General features: G+C 42.3%; 1 protein-coding gene across 1 annotated transcript in view; it reads right to left on the reverse strand.

Moving 5' to 3' along the window:
- cdc42ep1a (CDC42 effector protein (Rho GTPase binding) 1a) overlaps window positions 1-2,976 on the reverse strand; it is a 28,745-nt gene extending 25,769 nt beyond the window's left edge. The window contains exon 1 of the mRNA XM_063481596.1: window positions 2,884-2,976. The gene's annotated coding sequence lies outside the window, so the exon portion shown is untranslated. The remainder of the gene's footprint in view (window positions 1-2,883) is intronic.
- Between the last annotated feature and the right edge of the window lie 10,103 nt (window positions 2,977-13,079).

Here is a 13,079-nt window from a genome sequence, read left to right on the forward strand (position 1 = left end):
TGCTGCAAAGGTCAGATTTGAATCAATAAATGTTCCATGATATTTATGAGGCTGAATACCATCGACTGTCTGTCCCTTAATGGTCATGATCTACTCTGTCTGTGTAGATTTCATTTTCTTTGTTAAGAATTTTTTTTTTTTTAAACCAAATACAGGACATCAGAACAGAAGACAGCTCATTTCAGCACCCCCCGCCCTCAAACAGCCCAACAAGTCATCAGCAATCTTCCTTGGCAGCAGTCAGACAAGCTTCATCACTATTAATTTTTTTTTTTACTTAAATTAGAATTCAGCCACAATAAAACAAAAGCAAATAGGAGAAATTAAAACATTATATACATATATCCTCATGTACATGTATATACACATTAATGCATATATACCCACAAATATACGAGATACACTGTAGAAGAGAAGATGAGATCCAAGCTCCTGCTTTGAGTATTTACGGAAAATGTATTTTATTTTGTAGCGTTACATCAAAACATTCTTCTGACAGTAATAGAGAGAAAACGCCAACAATCAGATAAACCCTTATGAGCAAGCACTTGGCAAAAGTGGGAAGGAAAAACTCCCATTTAACAGGAAGAAACCTCCAGCGTAATCAGGCTCAGGGAGAGGCAGCCATGTGCCATATCTGATTGGATGTGGACGGAAGACAGGGTGAAACTGTGAAAGAGAGCCTGAGTTTAATAATAAGTAATGACTAAATACAGAGTGGTGCATAAACACAGAGTGAAAAGATGTGAATGACACCCAAACAGTGATTCAGGCCTAGACTGCTCCAGCCAAGCCCATTGCACTTTAACTAAGGGAGGGTTCAAGATTACCTGATCCAGCCCTAGCTTTATCAAAAATAGAGTTTTTAGACTAATCTTGAAAGTATACAGGGTGTCGGTCTCCTGAATCCAAACAGGGAGCTGGTTCTACAGAAGAGATCCTCCGATTCTACTTTTAAATATCCTAGGTTGTCAGGGCTCTGTGTGCGGCACGCGGAGGTGAGGATCCAAACGAAAAGCCAAATTTCAACAGAAAACCACAGCTTTATTGCTGGCAAAGCACAAAACATGAACAGAACACAAACACTGAGAACCGGGAACACACAGGCATGATCTGATGGTACAACACGACACCGAGCATGGGAAAACACAGGGCTTATATACACAGGGTGGTAATGAGGGAATGGGCAACAGGAGGGAGACACAGCTGGGAGAGATCAGGGCTAACGAGACAGGGGGAGCAAAGCTGCACACACACTAACATAAGACAAAGACTTTCACAATAAAACAGGAAACAATACACAAGGACGCAGACTAAGAAACACAGACTTAACACGGGCAGAACTAAACATAAACCAGAATAAGCTGGAACATAGAACATCATCATAATCATCATCATCACCACAAGCACTATAAGGGAATAAGAAAACAATCAAACACACCAAAATAACTTGAAACGCAGATTCATCATAAAACCCAACAAAGCACCAGAGAAACATAAAGAACAATCCATCATTCAAAAATAAACCAAAACATAACAACTCAAAATACTGGGTCAAACTGACCCAGAACCGTGACATAGGTACCACAATTAAGCCTCCAGTCTGAGAGTGAAGTGCCCTGTTGGTGTGATATGATATTATGAGGTCTAGATATTCTCCCCATTTTCTATACTTTATCTCTAACCTTATAATATGTCTCTCTAACCGTAGATATATACCATAGAACAGCGGTCCCCAACCTTTTTTGCGCCACGGACCGGTTTATGCCCGACAATATTTTCACGGACCAGCCTTTAAGGTATCGCGGATAAATACAACAAAATAAAACTAGTACCGGTACCGAAAAAAAGAAGATTTATTCATAACACACGTGAAAAGACCCAGGAAAACCGAGTTAACGATAAAAACGATAACAAAATAACGCTGAAAACCGATAAAAACCCTGAAAACCATACATTTCACACCTGAGCTTCAACTCTCGCGGCCCGGTACCAAACGACTCACGGACCGGTACCGGTCCGAGGCCCGGGGGTTGGGGACCGCTGCCATAGAAAGTCTCTTATATGACATTTTTTCAAATGCTGCAACTCTAGCAATCCCAAAAACAAACAATCTCAAGCTAAATGGCACTTACTAATCTTACCCCTCTATTTCTCGGCTAATGTCGTGTGAAAATCTTTACCTTCTTTTGTCCTCATTTGAGTACATTTTTTTGTAATCAGTGATCATATATTTTTTCTTGGTTGTGTTTAACTGAAGGTAAGACCGACCGCACCACTTAACAAAATCAGCTACGGCTGACCTCACTATCCTGGAGCTGACTAACATCAACATCAGCATTCTTGTTTAATCTATACAAACACCTAAACACAGTGGCCAAGAAATAGTAAGGCACATTTAAATTTGTAATTTTAACACTGCGGTTTTTGTGTGTATGAAATCAGATATAACATTTAAATTGCTGAGCATTAATTGAGCTGGCAGGCCGTTATGTTGAATGCAGCCAGAGCCAAGGTAGTTAAGCTAGCAGGCTGTGAGCTTCTTATTCAAGCTATTCGCTTTTTATCAGAGTTGTATTTTTATCATTTAACTTGCACTTCTTGTGAAACTCAGCCTCACAGATAAAGCCTAGTCCCAGACTTCAAGGAAAAGACAGTGAAGATGACCAAAGAATTTACCCATAATCCATGACTGTGAAACTGAGCCGCAACATGATGATTTTCTCAGACGTCTAATAAAAAACTGACATTTACTTTTTGAAAAAGAGAGCAGTCATGTCTTCACAATGCACCCAAACCCCCAAAAATGTGCAAAGTCTACTTTCCCACCAAAGAAAACCAACTCGCTCTAAGTGTAATCACACTGTTTGATATACTACAAACCATAGAGGCCTCTGTTGGAAATCCCCACAATTCCTGGTTTCGTTTTTCATACCCCAACTCTTCTTTCTCTACTCCACCCTTCACCACCTCCTGCTCCATTCCTCATCAGTCAACATCCACACGTATCCAAGCGCGCACATATGCACACTGTAAATGTGGCTCTCTTGCATTCGTCAAAGTGGGATGCGACGCTGATTAGCTTCCTGGCAGGAACGCTACCACCCACCCCCTGAGTCGAGGACGGGTTCCTCCTGGAGGGCCCTAGAGTGGGTGGAGATCTGTAGCCGCCGCTGTTTGTTTGCACTGTGTCCTTATTTCCGTGAATTCTGCGCTGACAGGAAGCGTGGAGGGGAGACGGGACAATGGGCTATTGTGAGACCACGCTTTATGTCAGTACAGTCTAAAACAGGAAACCACACTAAGACGTACGCATGCATACACAAACTCAAAGTTGCCCTCACAAAGACTGTCATGTTCCATGTCCAGTTTTTAAGCGGGGACAGAATATTTTCTGAAGATGTAACAATCTTTGAGTCTTTAAGTAATTTCATATTTCACCTGCATTCTGAACCTGACCTAAGCCTCAACCAAACAGCTACCTCTTAAGAGACGACAGAAAATGTCTTTCTATTCAGGAATTTCAAGCTAACAACGAATATGAACCATACATACTGGTATACTTCACCTTTGATGTGGGAGGGTCTCTTATATTCTTTTTAGACGTGGCTATGTAACTAAAAGCTCTTTTTTATGTCTCTATGGTCAAGCCTAATCTTCATTCATAGCTTGGTTGCTGACCTTTGAACATTGTGCATGTTGGAGCGTCACATCTTTGTAGTAATTCCGTTTAGCCAGCTGGAGAAACAATTAACTGAACGGTGCCACGAAGGCAGGGTTCAAAATGTTATCTTCCTGTTTCTGAACCAGAAAAAACAGAAGCTACATCAATCTACATAAAAAAAGAAGACAACCGAAAATACAAAATAACAACAGATAGAACCGTAACTTATTGTAGACTTTCTTGTTGCGGAGCCTCAGCTCATTTACTGTTTGAAACAGGCTGATCTTTAAGGCCACCCTCCTCTTCTGGTTGGCTGTCCCATGGAAACAAAAGATTTGAACAGCAGGTGGGTGAGACTCCCGTGATCACAGAAAGAGTGTGTCTGACATGACTACATTATGGACGAAGGTCTAAACATGATGGACCGATACATTACTCCACATGAAAGAGGAGTCTTTACTGTTCATTTTCTTTTGGCCGATCCTTTTAGAGGTTGTCACCGTGGAGCCTATAGTGGATCATCTATCTCCAGCTCACCCTGCATCCCCTCCTTCACTACATCCATGAATCTTCTCTGTGGTTTTCCACTTTTCCTCCTGCCTGGCTGCTCCTCTCCTTCAAGCACATGTATTCTATCTTGCTTTTGCTGATTTTCATCCCTCTTCTCTCCACCATACCGCCAATCCTTCAGACTCTTCCACCTGCTCCTTACTCTCACTACTAATCACAATATCATCTAAAAACATTATAGTCCTGACCTTGTCTGACAGCTTGTCCATCACCACTGTAAACAAGAAGTGATTCAGAGCCGATCCCTGATATAGTCCCACCCTCACCTTGAACGCATCTGTCACTCCTACCCCTAAACTCCATCTCTGCCTCCCTGTCCTCGTACGTGTCCCGCACCACCCTCAAATACTTCTCTGCCAGCCTCCACAGTTCCTCTTTTATCTGTTTTTTCTAGATCCACAAAGACAGTGAAACTTCTCCTTACCTTTTCTATACTTCTCCATCAACCCTCTCAATCTCACATCTGTCATGCCTTTTCTCAGCATGGAGCCATGCTGCTGCTCACTGATCATCATTTCTTAACCTACAACTTGTTCCAGTAATTGTATTGTTCTATGTTATGGCCAGTTAGCTTTACCATACCTCCACAGGTATATTAAGTTGACCAACAACCTTTCCACTCTTCATTCACTTCATAACTGCCCTCACTTCCTCCTCGCTAGTCCTCTGCACTTCCTGGTTCACTAACTTTCCTCTACATGTCCTCTCCTTGCTTTCATTGTCTCCATTCATGAGCTACCCAGAGTACTCCTTCCACTTTTTCAACAGACTCCCTTCAGTTGTTACTATGTTTCCATCCTTAGTCACCCTAACCTAACAAAGCCCAGCAGAAACCTTGAGGAGGAGCTCCATCTGCCCCCACCCGGGAAGAGCCTCAGAAAGGAGAGACATCTGAGGCAAGAAGAGGGGTCCCTATTTGCCTCCACCTCTCTCAACAACACCAACGACCAGGACCAGGGACCACGACCTTCCCCAGTCCCCCAAACCCCTGACAGGCCATCACCCTCCTCCCCCTCCCTTTCTCCCTCCTCCCCACACCTGAAATTCACTGGGGAGATGATGGAGCGGGTCAATGCTGGGCTCAGATCTACCCCCCGGCCCAATCCCTTTTTGTCCCCCATTAACCCCCCACCAGAGCAGCCAAAGGTTCGCCATCGAGCCCCGCCCTCAACAGAGCAATCAAAGTTACACTGCGCATCCTCGCCGCCCTTAGTTCCTCCTTACCACCTTCATGCTCTGTCTCCGCAGTCTGATGTGTGATGTGTGGAGGGTCCGGGCTGCGAGGATTATGACAGTGGTGACTTTTCCCAGGAGAAGCTGGGACCCTGTTTATTAGAAGGTTTCAAAATTTCTGTACTTTTAGGTGACAGAAGGAGACATGTGGCCTGGTCAAAACACAAAGAGCTGCACTCTAAAAGATCTTTAAATGTAGTAAACATACCTTGTGTGCCACAGACTGCTCCCAAACACGAGGGGGCAAATAATACCTCTAAAACACTTAAGTTGGCTTTATTAAACGTTAGATCTTTAGCTGGGAAAACATTTTTAATTAATGATTTAATCACTGAGCACAGCCTTGATTTTATGTTTTTAACTGAAACTTGGTTGGACCAAAGTAACAGTGGAGCTGTTCTCATCGAGACGACCCCTCCTAACTACAGTTTTATCAGTGAGGCCAGGGTGAGCAGGAGAGGAGGAGGGGTTGCCGTCTTATTTAATGAATCATTTCAATGTAAGCAGCTATCTCCTGGAAGTTTTCAGTCTTTTGAATATGTGGCGTTACAGCTGAAGGCTCCATCCAAAGTTGTGTTTCTTAATGTTTACAGGCCTCCCAAATACTGCACAGACTTTTTTAATGACCTCAGTGAACTGCTGTCTGTGATCTGTGTTGATTTCGACTGTGTAATTATTGTTGGGGATTTTAACATCCATGTGGACAACCCTCAGGACAAAGGGACTAAAGACCTGAGTAACACTCTGGGCAACTTTGGGCTGACTCAGCATGTAACAGAGGCCACACATAATAGAGGACACACTCTTGACCTACTGATCTCCAAGGGCCTGAGCATTTCAAAGGTTACTGTGTCTGATGTGGGCCTGTCTGATCATTACTGTGTTTTCTTTGAAAGTAAAATCTCAGCCCACACAAATATATCAACAGCAGTGATCACAAAACGGTGTATAACTGAACACAGTAGTGAGATCTTTAACCAGGTCTTCCCATTAACACCTGACCTGTCCAGAGGTTCAGTCAATGAGCTCGTCACTAGCTTCAATGCTAAAATGTTAAATGTAATGGACACTATTGCTCCCATTAAGGTGAAGGTTATCTCTGGAAGGAAAAAGTCTCCATGGAGAAACTCCACACTGGTGAAATATGAAAAAAGAGAGTGTAGGAAAGCTGAGCGCAGATGGAGAAAAACAAACCTCCAGGTTCATTATGACATCTATAAAGAGAAACTTCACAATTATAATTTACAACTGAGGAGGGCAAGGAGGACCTACTTCTCTGACATCATCACCAAAAACAGTCATAATGCTCGGGTCCTATTTTCTACAGTTGACAGGCTAACAAACCCTCCTGTGTCAGTGGCAGCTGAACTTCATTCGACCATGGCCTGCAATGACTTTGCCAAATTCTTCACAGAAAAAATCCAAAAGATTAGACAAGCAATTGGTACATCAACAGCAGATCCAGGATCTGCACTGTGTACTGTGTCCACCAAAAAACTGTTTAAACACCATCAAACAGTTTCACCCTATTAACAACAAAGACCTGGAGGACATCTTAGGTCAACTGAACTCCTCCTCCTGCTGTTTAGATGTCCTGCCAACAAGTTTTTTCAAAAAGGTCTCAAAGACTTTGGAGTCAGACCTGTTACAGATCATAAACTTTTCTTTAACGTCAGGTGTGTTTCCAGAATCACTAAAAACTGCTGTAATTAAACCTATACTGAAAAAGGATAATCTTGACAAGACACAAATGAATAACTACAGGCCGATCTCAAACCTCCCATTTTTAAGTAAGATCATTGAAAAAGCAGTTTCTCAACAGCTCAATTACTTCTTAACACAGAATAACTGCTATGATGCCTTCCAGTCAGGTTTTAGACAGAACCACAGCACTGAAACCGCTCTGACCAAAGTGTTTAATGACATATGTCTGAATACAGACAGTGGAAAAATGTCAGTCTTAGTTTTGCTGGATCTCAGTGCAGCATTTGATACAGTTGACCACAACATATTACTCAAACGACTGGAGAACTGGGCAGGTCTTTCAGGAACTGTACTAAACTGGTTCAAAACATACTTAGAAAACAGGAAATACTTTGTATCAATAGGTAACTTCACATCTGAGCAGACAAGTATCACATGTGGAGTTCCCCAAGGTTCCATCTTGGGACCCCTTCTGTTTAACATCTACATGCTCCCACTGGCACAGATTATAAAGAACAACAAAATAAACTATCATAGCTACGCAGATGACACACAAATATATATCACAATGTCACCAGGAGACCGAGGCCCTGTACAGGCTCTTGGTAAATGCATTGAGGAAACTAATGACTGGTTGTGCCACAACTTTCTTCAGCTAAACAAAAACAAAACTGAAGTAATAGTCTTTGGTGCCAAAGAAAAACGATTACAGGTCACCAGAGAACTTCAATCTATACACCTAAAAACCACCAACCAGGCGAGAAATTTGGGTGTAGTGATGGATGCAGACCTAAACTTAGAAAAACACATTAAGACAATAACAAAATCGGCTTACTATCACCTCAAGAATATTTCAAGGATAAAAGATCTGATGTCTCAACAGGACCTGGAAAAACTAGTCCATGCATTTATCTTTAGCAGGCTTGATTACTGTAACAGCATCTTTACAGGTCTACCTAAAAAATCAGTCAGACAACTACAGCTCATTCAGAACTCTGCTGCTAGAGTCCTCACTAAGACCAAAAAAGTGGACCACATCAGTCCAGCTCTGAGGTCTTTACACTGGCTGCCTGTCCGTCAGAGGATAGACTTTAAAGTTCTGATGCTGGTTTATAAAGCTCTGAATGGTTTAGGACCAAAATACATCAGTGACCTCCTGACCCAGTATGAACCTTCCAGATCCCTCAGGTCATCTGGATCCGGTTTTTTATCAGTTCCCAGAGTCAGAACCAAACACGGAGAAGCTGCATTCAGCTTTTATGCTCCATATATCTGGAACAAACTCCCAGAAAGCCTCAGATCAGCTGAAACACTCAGTTTATTTAAATCCAGGTTGAAGACTCACCTATTCTCAGCTGCTTTTGAATAAAGCACCAAATCCACACTTTTAAGCTTAAATTTCAAAACTTACATTTTAACTACTGACTCTATCTACTGTTCTGATTTTATGTACTGTTCTGATTTTATCTACTGTTTTGATTTTTGATTTTAAATACTGTTTTGTTTGTTTGTTTGTTTGTTTGTTTGTTTGTTTGCTTGTCTTAATCAATTTTAAATCGTGCTTTTTATTTGTTTTTGTTTTTAATGTCTCTGTAAAGCACTTTGAATCACCTTGTTGTTGAATTGTGCTATATAAATAAACTTGCCTTGCCTTGCCTTGCCTAACCTGCTGCACATCCTTCCCAGCTCATTCTTTGAGTCTAGCCAATGATTCAAGTCTTTATCCCCTTCTAATGTCCTCACAGAAAACTCACTACAAACCTTTTTCTTTGCCTTTGCCACCTCTGTGTTTACCATACACAGAGCCTCCCAGTACTCTTGTCTCCTCTTCAAACCAGGGAAATAGTGCTGATAATACATTGTTTTAAACTTTCCACACACCTTCCTTTATTCTGCTCAGTCACAGACATACACACAGATGGGTTTTTCTGACTGTCATATCCAAGTGTCAGGCTGTGACCACAGCTATGTCACCTTTCAGGTTATCGGGGAGAGCCGAGCCCTGAAGCTGGATGATGTATGGCTTCACACAGACTCTCAAAAGAGTCAAAGGAAGGGGAAGATACAGGAGAAGGGCGGCTATTTACAGACCACAAATATGTGCCAGAGTAATGCAGTTTTCTGTGCATGTGTGCATGTGTGTGTGTACATGCAGTTGAGTGTGGATTCTTTTGTCAAAGCCTGTGAATCTAAAGGTGTGACAACACAGACGCTTATATAAACTGTACTAAATGTTTACTCAGTTAATCCACTGGTCAGTGATGTACAAGGCCCTGATAGGAGATCAGAACAAAGGCTCATATGTCTTTGTGCTGTGAGAAATGTCAGTGTGTGACCTCTGTGGTCTTTGCATATGGATGATTGACCTAGAAGACTGAACCTGTGTGCGCTGCCTTCACTCACACACAAACACATCAGGCGTGCCTCTGATCTAAAGCATGAACAAAATCCCAGTCATGCTAACCAAAAACATGCTCCAGGAGTGTTTGGACAGATTGCTAAGTGGTTACCTAAGCTGGACTGCACCGGGTGCCGGCGTCTGTCTGCAACTCACTGTAATTATTTCTCAGTATGTTTGCCCTGGTGGCATCTAAATGACAACGTGTAAATGCAAGTGGTCAGGTTGCAAGTGTGAAAATAGCTGTTGACTAAGGTTTCTATTTCAATGTGATGAGGAAGAAAGGGGTTTTACTGCTTTCATGTGAGTAAGAGTGAGAGCTGTATTTTGTCACATTCGGGGTGATGGTTATTGCTTGGATTTAAATGTGAAAAATAACAGTACGTGATGTTTTCAAGCTAACAAGTGGAAAAGCCTGTTGCTTCAAAATTAGTACAAATAGCTGCGTTGACATGATGATGACAGTTGTCGGTCTAATTTGATACCACAGCTGATTAGTGCTAAAGTCAGGAATTCTCCCAGAGACTGTTTTTAAAGGGTTTATGTAACCACCACAGCATGACCCATTGGTTTATAGGCTATCTTTCTGAAGTCTGCAGTTCTGGCATTTTGACTTTTGACTTGTTGTTTTTCAGGAAGCGTAATGATAAGTTAACAGCTAATGCTAACTAGCCTGATTAGCAAGGTACATCCACAGACTGTAGACCTCATATGAAAAATATTTAAATTTCACTGACCGCAAAAAATAAAATCTAGAGGGCCTGGAGAATGAACAGTGACCCAGTGGCACTAGGGGAAAATGTGCATTCTCGGACCATTTACTGGAGGTTGACAGTAGTTGCAAGGTAAAACTGGTCAGCTGACCAGTTAAGCTAGCAGCCCTTACTTGTTCCTTTCAACAACCTTAAATATTAGGAAGGAGACAGAAACAAGATCTCACAAGCAAAGCAGTTTTGGTGTAGGGCAGTAAACATGTATTTTTGTACTGTAGAGTCATCATGGGAGTCTGTGAGGATTCGGAGCCTGCTTCAAGTGGAACTGCAGATTCTCTCTTATGACCTCATTTTTCAGCTCTGGTGGCTGCCACTTGAATTCTTCACATATGCCCTTAAATGTAATTTGTTGCCACTAGGGATAATGCATGATGCTATCACACGGAGCACAGCAGCTGTTGCATTAAAAGGTCAAGCTAGTACTTGCAAGCATTGAGTAAAAGGGCATTAAAAGGGCATTCGTGAACCAGGAGGATTTTCTGTAGGTGAAGTGTCATTTTTTTTTTTTTTTTTACAGTGCACCATTTCTAACAACTTCTAAGTGAAAGAGTTTTTGTTTATTCCAAAGGGGATGCACTTATAAATCGTCTTACTCTTTTTTAATAGACTTTATATTTTACTTATCATTCTTTCATCATACTAACCAGGAAACATTCACTTCAGGATGCCCTACTTATCTCAACTTTTGGTAACATCTTCAAAAGGGGCACATATCAGAGCCATTTTCATCAAGTGCAGATGTGGGGTGGAAAAAGGTGACTGTTACCAGTGTTGCAGTGCTGTACTGAACAAGTTAATAAGAGGTGCGTAAAGAGGTCAAAGAGCCGCTCTCCACCGTTTTAAAGATGGAGCCAAGCGCAGTTGTGGGATGTGAAGAATGGTAGACAGTTGCAGCTGATGTTTTAGTTAGGACTACATTTCTTAATCAGCTCGCAGAAACAACAGCGGATAAGAAGAAGTACGACTGTTACAGTGACTTTCAGTCTTTTCCCAGCTCAGCTCTGGTTTGGGGCCCTTTTCTTTTTTGCATCGTTTTCTTGCTTGTGTGATTGCCTGTCTCCTCATGGCCCACTGCCCAGCCACCACTGGGTAGCATTCCTCACCCTGAGCCAACTGGAAGAAAGGGGTTGAAGGGGGGGAGAGGAGAAGGACAAATCCAAGGAATGAGGGGAAGAACCACAGTAGGTCTTCTACTACGTTATATATCTGTGACCTCGCTGAAGAGGCGAGGAGCAATTTTTTCTGCTCTTTCCAGAGTTTTCACAGCGCCCACTGGTCATAAACCTTCTCTTCAGCTCTTCTGTTTATAGTCACATCCACTCAGTCTCAGACAGCTGCTCACTCATTACAACACTCTCACTCATGCCACAAGAAACCCACACAGTTTGACCATGCAGGGATCTACTAAAATACACATAGCATGCAAGGACCCATAGGGTTACTTTCTTTTTTTTCACAGTGGGGAATGAAATGCCATATCTTGAAGGTAACTTATGATGCCTGTGCTGCTGCTGAGGTGCAAAAATAAAGGATTTGCTGAGAAAGCAGACTGGACTCCACCCTGCCCTTCAGCTCTTATTTCTTCTGTGTGTGTGTGTTTGTGTGAGTTCTAAAACTTGTAGGAACATGTGTGCACAGGCAGTACAGAGGATTTTGTGTGTGTGTGTAGTGTGTGTGTGGCATGTTCTTTGGGAACTACTGGCAGATGGAGTCAGACTGTGGGCATAGAGAGATGGATAGAGAGCTTGGCACAGCCTGCAACCCAAGCCACACTGCAACAGAAGAGCCACGCATACAGTCCTCTCGCTTTCATTTCTCTCTCCCAGTCTTCATCTAGTGTTTTCACTTCATTTGTCCTTCCTCTGTACTGGTATACCTCAGCGTGGATCGCCTTCTGTCTCGGCACACTGCAGTCAATGCATTCCTTCCTGTGATCCCACTGAAACCCCTTTTTAAAGTAATAAAAATCACACACTGAAGAAAACACAAAACAATCCAAGCCCTTGCAGCTAAAGTGTGTGAAATAAAATACTGTGACTGCAATACTCAAAAGAATCTAATAGGACTTAATATCTCGATTCCTATGATAAGTCAGGACTCTATGTTGTAGACAGTGAGAATAGAGTACCATCACCACAGAATCTGAAATCTGGAGGTTTGTGGCGTCCCCAGACAGACCATAGACCCTGTGTCAGTTGCATCCCTTCTGTCTTTGTGCAGCATAATTATTTTCTTTATTTTAAATCCAGATGTAATTGATGCTTTGATGCAATTGCTCACAGAAAGTAGGACCTCTGTAAAGGAAGCCATTGTGCCAGTTTGCTGGTCTGTAGGATTCAGGTGTGTTCCTCTCTGAAACGAACATGGCAGCATAGCTTAGGTTTCCACAATGTCCTTTATATAGATGAGACCAAAATGGATGTATTTGGCCTTAATGCATGAAAACTCAACACAGCTGCAACTGTCTACCATAAACACTTCATGCCAACTGTCAGGCACGGTGGTGAAGAGGTGATAATTTGGACTTGTTTTGCAGCTACAGGACCTGACCACCTTGCATTCACCGAGCCAACCATGATCTCCTCCTAGAGTCAAATGTGAAGGTATCTGTCCAAAAGAGTCAAGGTGTTGCCATGGCCGAGTGAAAGCCCAGAGCTCAACCTGACTGAAATGCTGTGGAGTTACCTTATGAGAGGTGTGTTTAACCGAATGTCCACCAAACACAATGAACTAAAGC

Source organism: Pelmatolapia mariae, linkage group LG8, assembly GCF_036321145.2.
Source record: "Pelmatolapia mariae isolate MD_Pm_ZW linkage group LG8, Pm_UMD_F_2, whole genome shotgun sequence".
In the NCBI taxonomy this organism is placed as follows: Eukaryota; Metazoa; Chordata; class Actinopteri; order Cichliformes; family Cichlidae; genus Pelmatolapia; species Pelmatolapia mariae.